The following is a 12888-nucleotide window of genomic DNA, read 5'->3' on the forward strand; positions in this document are numbered from 1 at the left end:
CGGATGACGATAGAAAACGTCTATCGTTTAATTTTACGCTATCGTTTGTTTCGTGGTGTGCGCAAAATAAAAATGTCCTGTTTACGGCAATATTTTTCATTATTTTGATGGTCACTGTAGTGGCTATGGCTGAATTTCCTAAAGTTCTCTCTTCTCTTATATTTAATATAACCACACTACAGACGGACAAGCGCTTGTTTTTATGCGTTGTCGTTAGCAACAACGACGGTAAAACCACCTCGTGTCCGCTTGTTTATTTTCCACATAAACCTTTCACAATAAAGCTCAAGATCCTGTTGAGACTTTTCAAAATAAACTGAATCACGTGAAAGATGCAGAGTATTTACGGATAAGATGCAAAAAAGAGCCGCCAGGTGCTAAAAAATAAACCTTAGACTCAAACGTTAGAACAGGCTTTTCCCCGCAGCACGCTGTGTAATAAATACTCACAAAGAAAACGGCGGCCGTTACAACCTATGTCTAAAAATGTATCGTTTCATGCATCAGTTAAAACACTCGACTCCAGGTACGCGACGCCCAGCTGGAAACACTTCACGCAAGTCGAGCTGCCCAACATTCACAGAATTTACAGAAAATGTTACATTTTTGTGATTTATATTGTTATCGGACGATAGATGTCTTAATATCGGGATATGAGATTTTGGTCATATCGCACAGCCCTATCATACAATATGAAAAATGCAAAAATATCATAGAATGCATGAACAACTGAGCTGCTGAAGTGGGTATATAGTGCCGAATTAACTTAAAACAATTCAGATTAGCCTTGACCGTCTTAGAAATCTTCTTTACATGCTTGTCAAATTTAAGATGTGAATCTAAGATTATTCCTAAAAACTTAAAATCTGTGACCTCCTTTATTTCTTCGTTCCCTAGGTTGATTTTAAAATCATCAGATGAATTTCGTTTCCTAATCGAAAAACACATAGAAACAGTTTTTTTTTAAATTCAGTACAAGATGATTTTGTTCCAGCCATTTTTGGACACCATTTAGATGTACCGTTAAGGTGTCTGCTGCTTCACCAGGTGACTTAGCTGGTACGTGTATAACTGCATCATCTGCATAAAGTTGGCAGTTGGCTTTTGAGCAGCTGGTAGGCAAATCATTTATAAACAAACTAAATAGCAATGGGCCAAGAACAGATCCTTGGGGAATACCGATTCTGTTTTCCAACATGGATGACTTTTCTTTATCAACCCTCACACACTGCTCTCTTTTGTGAAGATAGGACTCAAACCAATCAACTGCTTGCTTTGAAAAGTCAAATTTTATCAACTTAGAAAGAAGTATGTCATGGTTGACAGTGTCAAAAGCCTTTTTTAGGTCAAGGAACACTGCACCCACAACATTACCATTATCCAGATTACACTTAATATTTTCAACAAAATAGCAATTTGCCATTTCTGAATCTGATAATTTCTTAATAACCTCTGTGACCTCTGCTTCATTAACCTCTTCAATAAAAAATGAGTCTGATGAATCGATAGATCTGTTTTTAATAGTGACCACTGGAGAGCTGAAATTTTGCATTAATTCTTCTACAGATTGTATAAAATATTTGTTAAATTCGTATGCCATGGAACCCTTGTCTATAATAATTGTGCCATTTATATTGACTTGCTCAATTTCCTTCCTGCTAGATGATCTGTTAATGAAATCGTTTAAATGCTTCCAAAGGGAGACATTGTGACCTTTAGCATTTTCTATAATATGAGTGTAATATAAAGCCTTAGCTTTACGCAATTCCATGACTACTTTATTTCTTAGGCCTTTATAGATCATATAATCCGTATTACCTTTAGTAGTTAAGGCTGTTTTTAACGCCAAATCTCGTCTTTTCATAAGTTTATGTATTTCACTATTTAACCATGGTAGATTTTGCTTCCTTTGCTTAAATTTGATACTTTTGGTATATTTAGATATTACTTCAGTCATGGAATTGCAACACAACTCCAAATCATCTGATTTCATAAGATGATCCCAGTTGCGATTCGCAAGCTCCTGTTCAAACTTTACAATTTCAGACTTGGGAATAAATGTCTTTACATGGTCAGGGCTGTTTGTACTATAATACTGCAATCGTTTTTTAGTCAATTTCCTAACAGTTAGAATCATATTATGATCAGACAGACCAGTTAATAAATTATATGTTTTTGTTATAGTAATAATATAAACAAGGTTTGCAGCACACGCCCCTTGTGATGGTGTTTTGAGGATTGCGAGGTATTCTTTGTTTTCTCATTTTTGATCTTTCTCATTGGAGTAAAGATGGAATATAACGCCAAATATCCATGACCAAACAAATATAATTTTATCTGGTTATCAGCGGTTGGGCCCATTGACCCTTCAAACGTTGATGTAGCCATGCCCTCTGCTGATTTTAACCATGATCCACTAGGAAATAATAACAGCAGACAGCAATATAAAAGCATACAGGCCTTTTGTTGAACTAGCAACTTCTTGCGGACTGGTTTTCTTTGCTTGGAGTCATCCTGAGAAGTGCTAAAAGTTTGCTGTAATATGTAAATCAGAGCATAAAATAGCGAAAAAGAGAATGTCAGAATAAAGAGGGTTATAGTGGAGCCCAACAACCCACTCTCCAACTGTCCGACACACTCGGTCGCCATTTTCCTGTTCAGAGGAAGAATTACAGTCTGACAGAGAAAGCCATCTTTTTCGTGACAGGTTGGGGTGAGTGGAGGAAGACGGGACAGAGACACAAGTCTACATGCCTCAATATACTGCATTGCTCACATGTGATTGGCTGATTAGATATTTGCGTTGACGCGCAGTTGAACAGGTGTACCTAATGTTGAATATATAAAGTACAAAATGCTTTTAAAAAGAATTCAAATAGAAAAAAGATCTGAAGTTGTTTGTGAACAAAAGTCATTTAAACCCCTTCATAAACCGTTTTCATTGATAATAATAAATAGAGCAAAGATGGTTAGCAGTTAGCATTCACTCATATATAATGCAGTGATTAATAATCCAAACTTTTTATAATTATATATAAATATAAATATTTATATTGATACATTTACCTCCACGTTGGTTTCTATGTTTATTCTAATTTGTAAAATTACTGTATGTAATGTAAGGACAGCTTTGACCAATGTATTCTTTGAAAAGAGTGGTGGACAGACAACCTTTAGCATTTGAATCACTATTATGTGAAACAGTCAAATAAGCAATGAGATAATTATATCTTTAAATAATCAGAGCCTGGTCCAGACAGATGCCTTTGCTTTTCTTATCACATCAAAGCAGAGCAGTGCAGCATCTCTGATGATACAGTCACAGGAGGAGCTTTCCACTAATCAAAGTGGTTTTAGTTTGATAGATTTGTTCTTTTTTGCAGTACACAGGAACTGACTCCATGAGCACTGTGCAAGTAATGTGTTAGTACACAGATTAGGAGAATCCTTATATGAAGCTTGTGAAAACAAAATCACTGAGCTGTGAACATGTTTCTCACTGCTTTACTGTGTGGCAGCTCAGATGTGCGTAGGTAAGATATTTACACCACACGTTCATTCAAAACTAAACACTGGAGGAAGATGGCACAACGCGAGGTCAAACATAGGTCCGAGGGTACCTGCCTGATGGCGGCTAATATTTCTGTTAGTGATGAATATTGAAAGCCAGCCGTCCTTGATTTATGATCCTCGTGCAGCGAGCAGAAAACAGGCTTCCTGATGTCGTGCTTGCTTTCTATCAGACCCAAAACAAAAATCATTAAATAAAATAAAATGATTTCCATAAAAAAAACCTTTCCTTTCTGAGTCTACAGGGACCTCGCCTGATTGCTTTAATGTAATATATGCAGCTGTCATTTTGCAAAGACTTGTTTTTTGGAACTCGGAAAAGTTTGTATGAGTCACAGAGCAGTAAAAATACAATATGAGTAATATGCAGTTTATGGGAATTATCCTTTAAATTTGTTGTTGTATAGATGTGAGTGAATACCAACCTATCCAGGGTGCACGGTATCTTATGACAGCGACGACAGGCTCCAGCCCAACTATGATCCTATACTGGATGGATGGATGGATGGATGGATGGATGGATGGATGGATGGATGGATGGATGATAGATAGATGGCTGAATGGATGGATGGACAGATGGATGGATGATAGATAGATGGATGGATAATGGCTAAATGGATGGATGATAGATAGATGGATGATGGACGGATGGATGAAGGATGGATGAATGGATGGATGGATGATGGATGGATGGATGGATGGATGGATGGATGGATGGATGATGGATGAAGGATGGATGGATGGTGGCTGGCTGGCTGGATGAATGACAGCTGGATGGATAATTGGATGGATGGATGGCTGAATGGATGGATGGATGGACAGATGGATGATGGACGGATGGATGAAGGATGGATGAATGGATGGATGGATGGATGAAGGATGGATGGATGGATGATGGCTGGCTGGATGGATGGATGGATGGATGGTTGGATGGATGGATGGATGGATGATGGCTGAATGGATGGACAGATGGATGGATGGATCGATGGATGGGTGGATGGATGATAGCTGGATGGATGGATGGATGACGGCTAAATGGATGGACAGATGGATGGATGGATGCCTGAATGGATGGACAGATGGATGGATGGATGACGGATGGATGGATAGATGGATGGATGATAGATGGATGGATGGATGAATGGATGGACAGATGGATGGATGGATGGATTGATGACGGCTGAATGGATGGATGGATGGATGGATGGATGGATGGATGATAGATAGATGGCTGAATGGATGGATGGATGATGGATGGATGGATGGATGATGGATGGATGGATGGATGATGGATTGATGATAGATGGATGGATGGATGGATGGATGGATGGATGATGGATGGCTGAATGGATGGATGGATGGATGATGGATGACTGATGATGATGGATGGATGGATGGATGGATGGATGGATGATGGATGATGAATGGATGGATGATGGATGGATGGATGGATGGATGGATGGATGGATGGATGATGGATAGATGGCTGAATGGATGGATGATGGATGGATGGATGGATGGATGGATGGATGGAGTCGAGGGACAGCTACCAGGTGTTCATGTTCCCTTGTGATGTCAGCACCAGAGCATGTCAGCATCTTCAGGACTCAGATTCTATTGGCTGGTTGAATTAAGCAGCACTGAAGAGCATTTTCATGGTTCTTAATTTAAATGATTTCGATACAAAATAAAACAGACACAGAGCATTGGCCAGAAATGGAGCTTGACCAACACAAGGACAAAAGCGTGAATTGGTTGGCTACCCACAGCTGTTTGTATTCTGGCACTGAGAGTCACTCGGCTGGTTAATCAGATAATTACTGGCAGAAATGAAAGGCTTGTGCTTGGATACTGAAATCATGGCTTTAGAACAAAGGTGATATTATTAAGGCTTCTTCTTGGACATCTATTGAAACTGGTTCACACATACTCTGCCATATTTCTGTATGAACATTGTGTTGGAACATGAAAACAATTTGTGTGTGTGCTGATGGTCTTTCTCTTTATAGACAGATCTATGAATTTGTATATCAAAGCAGTATCATATAGGAAACACGCACAAATGTTCAATTATCTTCTTTTTTTGTCTGCACACTCATGCACGCACACTCGTGCACACGCACGCACACTCGTGCACACACACACTCTCGTGCACACTCGTCCACACACACTCTCGTGCACACTCATGCACACATTTTTTCTGTATCCACTCTGCTGTGAGATGTTTATACTCAAATCTAAATTGCCCAGCTGTGTCTCCACTCCTTCACCAGCATTATTAAACCCACACAAACCAGTTATTATACACCCTCCTTCACACATGCGCACACACACACACACACAGACACAGTGAAAGAGGCAGAGAGGTAAGAGATAAAGTGGGGTGAGAGATAGATTTTAAGCATGGATTGGGTGATAGCCAGAGGATGCAGTGGGATCAATTCGAGAAGCACTGTGGTATAATTTTGTGGAGTAAAATGAGTTTAATCAAGATTCATCTTAAATTTCAGCAGTTTGAAGTAGCGCGCAGCCCCCGGTGCTAACATCACTGCATGCAGAAGAACACGGCTATAACAGCTGTAACAGCTCCCAGCTTTTTCTGCAGGATTTAGAAACGGTGTACGCTGATGCAGGACGATAACGTGGATGCCTCTGTAATGCTAATACAAACCTCATCCTCTTATAATAATAGAATAATGTTTGAGATGACAGAACAGAACAAAAACACCAGGTGACTCTGGAGACGTGTTCTGTAGTCAGATATCAGGTATTCGGCAGAAACCAGAGATGGCCGATATCACCTGCCTGGCAGTGCGGTTCAGACAGAGGACAGCCTTCAGCTGCTCTGGGCTGTGGTCATGGAGTGATTTCAGTTTCCAGCGCGTGAAGCACGATCACACCTGAAAAACAAGTGCTGCTTGTTAGGAGGGTGAGTTTAATGCAATACAATTAAGGGAAATGGATCCAGGATGCATTGGGTCGGAATAAGGAAGCTCATGTTTACACCTCACAGCAGAAAGGCATTTCCTAATGAGTAGACAGCAGCGTCAGCTCGTTAGGAAATGTCGCTCAGTCCATCCACAGTTTGAGATCGCATCGGACAGAGTTCTGTGGGACCAGTTATTTATTAAGAACAACACACAGAAGAAGCCGAATACTCGAATATTTGATTTTCTAGGTTTTTAATAGTGAAGCAGACACTTTATTAGGTACACCTGTTTACCTGCTCATTAAAGCAGATATCTAATCAGCCTGGCATGCTGATTAAACATGGCAGCATCTCAGTGCATTTAGACATTTAATTTAAGTTTAACATGAGCATCAGAAAGGGGAGAAAAGCTGATTTCAGTGACTTTGAAGGCTGCATGGTTGTTGGTGCCAGACAGGCTGGTATGAATATTTCAGAAACTCCTGATTTGCTGGTGTTCATGCTCAACCATCTCTAGACTTTACAGAGAAGGGCTGAAAAAGAGAAAGTAGACAGTGAGGTCAGAGGAGAATGGCCAGTTTGCTTTGAGCTGAAGGCATCTCTGAATGTGAAAACCTTGAATTAGATGGGTTAGAGCAGCAGAAGACCACACCAGACTGACAGAAGACTGAAAAATGTGACCTGGTCTGATGAGTCTGCAGGATTCGGATGTGAGAATTTGGGATAAACAACGCGATGGTTGTTGGATTCAGGCTGTCGCTGATGGTGTAATAATGTGGTGGATATTGTTTTTCACACGGTGGTCATCGTGTCAAATAATCTGGTTTCTTGAACACGAGTTCGCTGCCTCAACAGTTATCAGATCTCGTCCCCATGGAGCATCTTTGGGATTCGGTGGAATAGTACGAAGCTGTCACATCAACATGGATTAAAAGCTCTGAGGAATGTTTCCGGCACAGCGTTGGATCGATGCCCCAAAGTGGCAGCTCTGAGGGGAAAAGAGTGTCCATCAGAGAAAAAGCAAAGTGTACCTAATAAAGTGTCCAGTAGTCAGTATTGAGACTACATATCAGTTGATAAGGTTGTCGTTGTTCCTGTAACCCAACCATCTGCCTTTTTTATTATTACTCCTAGGCTCCGGTGCACAGCATGACAACTAATGATAACCGCTCACCCACGGTGCTGATTGGCTAATCATTAGTCCTCCCGTGGTGCTCATTGGACCAGATCTTTCTGCATCCCAGAAACTCCTATTTCATGTCACGATGCCAAGGAAGTAAACTGATTCAGAGGACTGGAAATATTTGTGAAGTGTTTGAAAAGATCCTGAAAAAAATGATGCAGAGACGTTAAAGCAGAGCACGGAGAAATGTTTCAAGTTCAAATCAGTTAAATTCAGATCTTCTCGTCTCTCCTGCAGCACAACGTCCTGCTGCTGGGAAGCAAACACTCTTGATGTTTCCTCCTCACAGTAGACTTGATATAAGTGTTGGCGTTCCCGCTGAGATAAACACACGTGTGTGATTGGAGCCTATTGTGTGCAGCTCTGAACTAATTTGCTTGTTTGCCCACAGCAGGGAGAGTTGGTAATAATTTACTGAAAACTGTAAGCTAACCTTGTTTTAGCCTCCTTACAGGTGCTGTTATCTAAAAACACTCATTTCTGTTAAGTGCATCTCAAAGCCTCTCATACACCACTTTTTCTGTTTGAATATAGCTAATCTTTGCTAATGTAATACCAACCACCAGTTTAGAAGCATGCACTAGAAAAATAATGCATGATTTTATCATTTGAAATACTACTAATAATAATGTTACCTTTGAAACCTGAACATTCAAACATCAGGACCAAACATGACTGAAAGCTGAAGTATAGTTAGAACAATAATGAAAATGATGACGTGCCAACAGAAATAATATATAGAATAAAACCTCTAAAGACAAAAAGCCTCGGTGTTTGGACCACAGCATAAAAGCAAATATCCAAAAACAAAAACATATGTAGAAGTTAAATGTTAATATAAGCTGTCAAATTATTGACTTAAAGCAGTTCGGACGTCTTAGTATCAACTCAATATTAGCAATGTGTACTTAATAAAGTGTCAGAGTGTACATCATGAACATATTCAGCGTGCCATCATCCTCTGCTGTTTTGAAACCTCAGATTTGGCTGTGAAGTTTTCGCCATCTTGTTTTTGGAGGCAGATTTAAGCACATGAGCGACGACGTGCTAATGTTTGCTAGCTGCATCCTGCTCTGTGTGTGGGAGGGACAGACACAGATAATTATCGGTAACATGCTCATGAAATTATAGTAGAATTTAACTCACGGAAAACCCGGCATCCTTGTAGGTCTGCCGGTGAAATGAATACCAAAGCAAGAGTTAGAGGGGTACAGCTCTGTGGCCCACACCCTCAGCCTAGTGGGCGGCTGCACCCACCTGATCCAGCAAGCTGGGATATGCCTCATCTTACTGGTTAGAGGTAGAGTACCCTGGAGGTAAACATGTTTACTCTGTTTACCTCCATCCTTTTTCAGAGGCAAACCGAGCATCACATAGAGTCCTAACGTAAATTCACGGCACATTTGCTTCCACTCATTGGTTTTAGAGGCAAATATGATCAACAAAAACTCGCTGCCGTTCTGTCCTGTTGGCTGGCAGCAGTACAGCGTTGTGTTCTTATGGATGTAGGCGACTTCACCTTCACATGAGCTTTGTGTTTTGACAGCATCTTGAGTGTGATGTGAATTTGAATGTGATCTGTACAAAGACTCGCCTGTCAGGGAGAGAATGATGCAGACTGACACAGAGATGATTTAAGTCTACCATTGCCTTTCAAGTCAGCTCCTGAATCTCACACATACACACACACACACACACACACACACACACACACACACACACACACACACACACACACACACAGCGTGATCATTGCATCGACACAGCTTACACCCGTGTAGCCACAGAGCTGCTCTGCTGCTGTTCCTCACCTGCAGAAACCAGCGTACACGCACATCATCTCTGCACATTCATATGTTACAGCCGTATGAACATTTTACATATAACACATGTTACCATCACTGCCACTGAGCTAGCCTGTGTCAGACATATTATTATAAAACATCTATTAAAGTGTCCTGACACAGAACATTACACCAGTGCAGGCATCTTTAACACAACTCACTAACTGACGCACACCAACACACTCACAGGCAGCCTCCCTCCCCTGAGTTATTGTCATTTAAGCCTTTAATGCTAGGAGTCACCCGCTGTGTGGGAATTCAAAGGAGAAACAGTCCATATCGACTGGTTTGTGCGAGGGGCCTGTTCTCCGTGCTACATGGATCTCCATAGGTCACAGGATAGATTTTTCTTTTAGGTTTGGTGGCTCGGTGTGGGTGCGCAAACACAAAAGGCTCAAAAAAGCTTGAAGTTTTTGCTATTTAGTCTTTTCTTTCTTCTTTCCTTTAGTGATAGAGGTCCATTGATTGGACGCGATGACAGAGAAAGCTACAATATCTGCTGCTAAACGCCTTTAAAGCTGTCTCAGTCTTTATAGACCCGTCCTAACCTGACATGAACTTTATAATTTCATTAGTAACATGTGCGCGAACACTGCTGTGAAGTCTTTGCTTCTTCTTCTTATTGTGGTCATTCAACAAGGTTTAATATAAGATAGAAATATGGCTTTTGCTGTGGCTTGGTTCCTCGGCTGTTCTCCAGTTTCTTTACATCCAGGCGTCATGTGTTGAGTGTTTTTAGCTTCTTTGGCTTACTTAACATCTCAGACGGATTCATGTGATTTCTCCCTTCAGCAGATCAGGCAGTAATCAGACCCGACTGTAGTGACACTGAACTCAGCTTTCCAAAAAGTCAGATTAATCACAGTTACGTCACACTTTAACACAGGGTCAGGTAGGTTTGGATTACTTTGTTCCCCTAATAAATGAAAAAGCACTTTGTATTTACTCTGGTTCTCTTTGACTAATATTTGTTGTTTAGCAATATAAATCTGACACACACACACACACACACACACACACACACACACACACACACACATGTTGGGTATTCACGTCTTGTGGGGACATCTAATTGACCTGATGCTCTCCCTAGCCCCTTACTCTAACCCTAACCAGGAAAAGTGAATGCCTAACCCTCAGCCTAAACCTGACCATAACCTAACTGTAACCCTGTCACTAAAACCACATTTTGAGGACCTGGATTTTGGTCCCCACAAGTACAGTAAACTTCCAATTTTCAGTCCCCACAAAGATATGAATACAAACACAGGCACACTCACACAGTGTCTGGCAGCACCCGCTGGTTAGTCAAGGTCACAGTTTTGTGACGCGCCCTCTGCATCATGTTGGATGTCTGCCACGGTGTCTCATCAAACCATTAATCTGATATATTAAAACGGACAGTGAAGCATTTTACATGCATGAAAGACAGAATATGTCATACAGAGATACTGGCAGGGCAAATTATGATAATTAAATAGCATTTTGTATTAACAGTAATCGAGCTGACTTTGACCATAACCAGCCATCCTCAAATACACTCGCTGGCACCAGACGCTCATAAAAACACTCTCTGTGGTCCACTCATACGTTTCTTAACACACTGTAAGTTTAATGTTTTAACAAACAGTGTTTGTGATTATTATCACTGATAATCACAGCAACTTGAATCTTCAAAATATTCTGGTACTAAGGTTTTACAGACAATAATACCTCAAATGTTAGCATATATGCTAGTTTTCTATATAAGGTTAAGGCTGTTGCATGCATTGTATAGAGTAAATGTTAATAACTAAAGTTGACTTTAGCCCAAAGCCACAGCCGGCCTTTTGAACCATAAACCGAGTCTTTCCTTCCCAGTGAGGCTGATTTCTGCTCCCTGGTTCAACGATTCGCCGTATCGGGTCCACGGCTGCTGCTGTAGATGAGTCTGTATAGAGGGACTGTCTGGGTGGTTCTGCCTGCTGCTTTCAGAGGACATTGTGAAATTGACATAGAGCGTACTCACTGTGCCTGCTATCAGTACGTGTGCCAGGTGAAGCATTATTCCAAAGCCACGTGTGGATGGTGTTACTGGTAACTGAAGGATTTATAACCTGATCCGCTGTCCACTCGTTCACAGCGGAGCGTTAAAATGAGCGTAATTAAATCTGCTTTTCTTCCTCGTGCACGTTAAATCGTTGCTCTTCAGTCCCCCGCCTGCTTTCTGTGATTCCTCTCTCTGGGTTTCATTAATACTGAACCCTTAGCTCTGATCGCTCTTTTCACTCACAACGTTTACACATACTGTCATTTTCTTTTTTTCGCTGTGCTGTTAACCAGATGAACACATATTTGATTATGGCTCAGACGATCACCTTGCCCCGAGCTGTTTGCAAGGTGTCATGGGCAGCCACTGACGCTAAACGAGGTGGACAGAAATCTCTTTAGGGAGAAGGGTAGAGCCAAATAGCCAGGCACATCATAGCACAGGTTTTGTAATGAGACATTACAGCTCATGTGCACGTGAAATCACAGCAGAGCTAACACTGCGTGCAACAGAGAAACTGTTCGAGCAAACGAGCTTTCTCTCTGTGTTGGTAGAAAACGTGAAAACCTCTCCGCTGACTCAAACTTCAGCACTAAATATTTTGTCCAATAGATTCTTCGTTTTCAGTTCTTGCTTGATAAGAATGACAGTCGTGGCGCTCTGACTGCATGTCTGCTTTATGATAATGGATCACCAGACGTATGAGAGTCGTTGCAGGGCTGCTTGTTTCTCAGCTGCACTGCGGTGTGCTGACACATGCTGGCAACGCAGTGCACAAACTGAACAAACTGTAGTGATTGAATAACTGCTTGTAATTCTCATCCAACTGGCTCTGTTTCCACGTTGTGTCATTTCTGCCTCCTGCTGGTTTCCACCTGCTTTGAAGGATGTTCTCGGGGATTTGACTTCCTCTGGTGAGCGTACCTGTTTCCTAAACAAGGAAACAGTAATGTTGTACCCCATCATTATACCAACTAACTAGCTGACAGCGGAGAAGTGCTTCCTAAGAAAAACTGTGCTAAAAATAATAATAATGGGAGAAAAAGCAATCACAGCCGCCCGACATGGTTATTTCACACAGCATGAAGACGCTGAACGGCGTCTGGACCTTTTTGTGATGCCATCGCCGGCACAACACACTAATGAAAACACTGTTTCTGGATGTTGTTTCCCTGTGGACCTGGGTGCTCCAAGGTGAGAGAGGTACAGTTTGTCAGCAACCATCAGAGATTACAGTGCACTTCTTCTTTCACACCCAGTCGTCCCGTATAACTGGATCTGACATTGCACCATCTGCCTGTGCTGTAGTGATGTTCTGTCGTTCAGCTGCTGT

General features: G+C 41.3%; 1 protein-coding gene across 4 annotated transcripts in view; it reads left to right on the top strand.

Moving 5' to 3' along the window:
* Positions 1-12888, top strand: part of stxbp5l (syntaxin binding protein 5-like) — a 139997-nt gene that overhangs the window by 45497 nt on the left and 81612 nt on the right. The window lies entirely within an intron of this gene.

The sequence above is a fragment of the Oreochromis aureus genome, linkage group 16 (genome assembly GCF_013358895.1).
Source record: "Oreochromis aureus strain Israel breed Guangdong linkage group 16, ZZ_aureus, whole genome shotgun sequence".
Taxonomy (NCBI): Eukaryota; Metazoa; Chordata; class Actinopteri; order Cichliformes; family Cichlidae; genus Oreochromis; species Oreochromis aureus.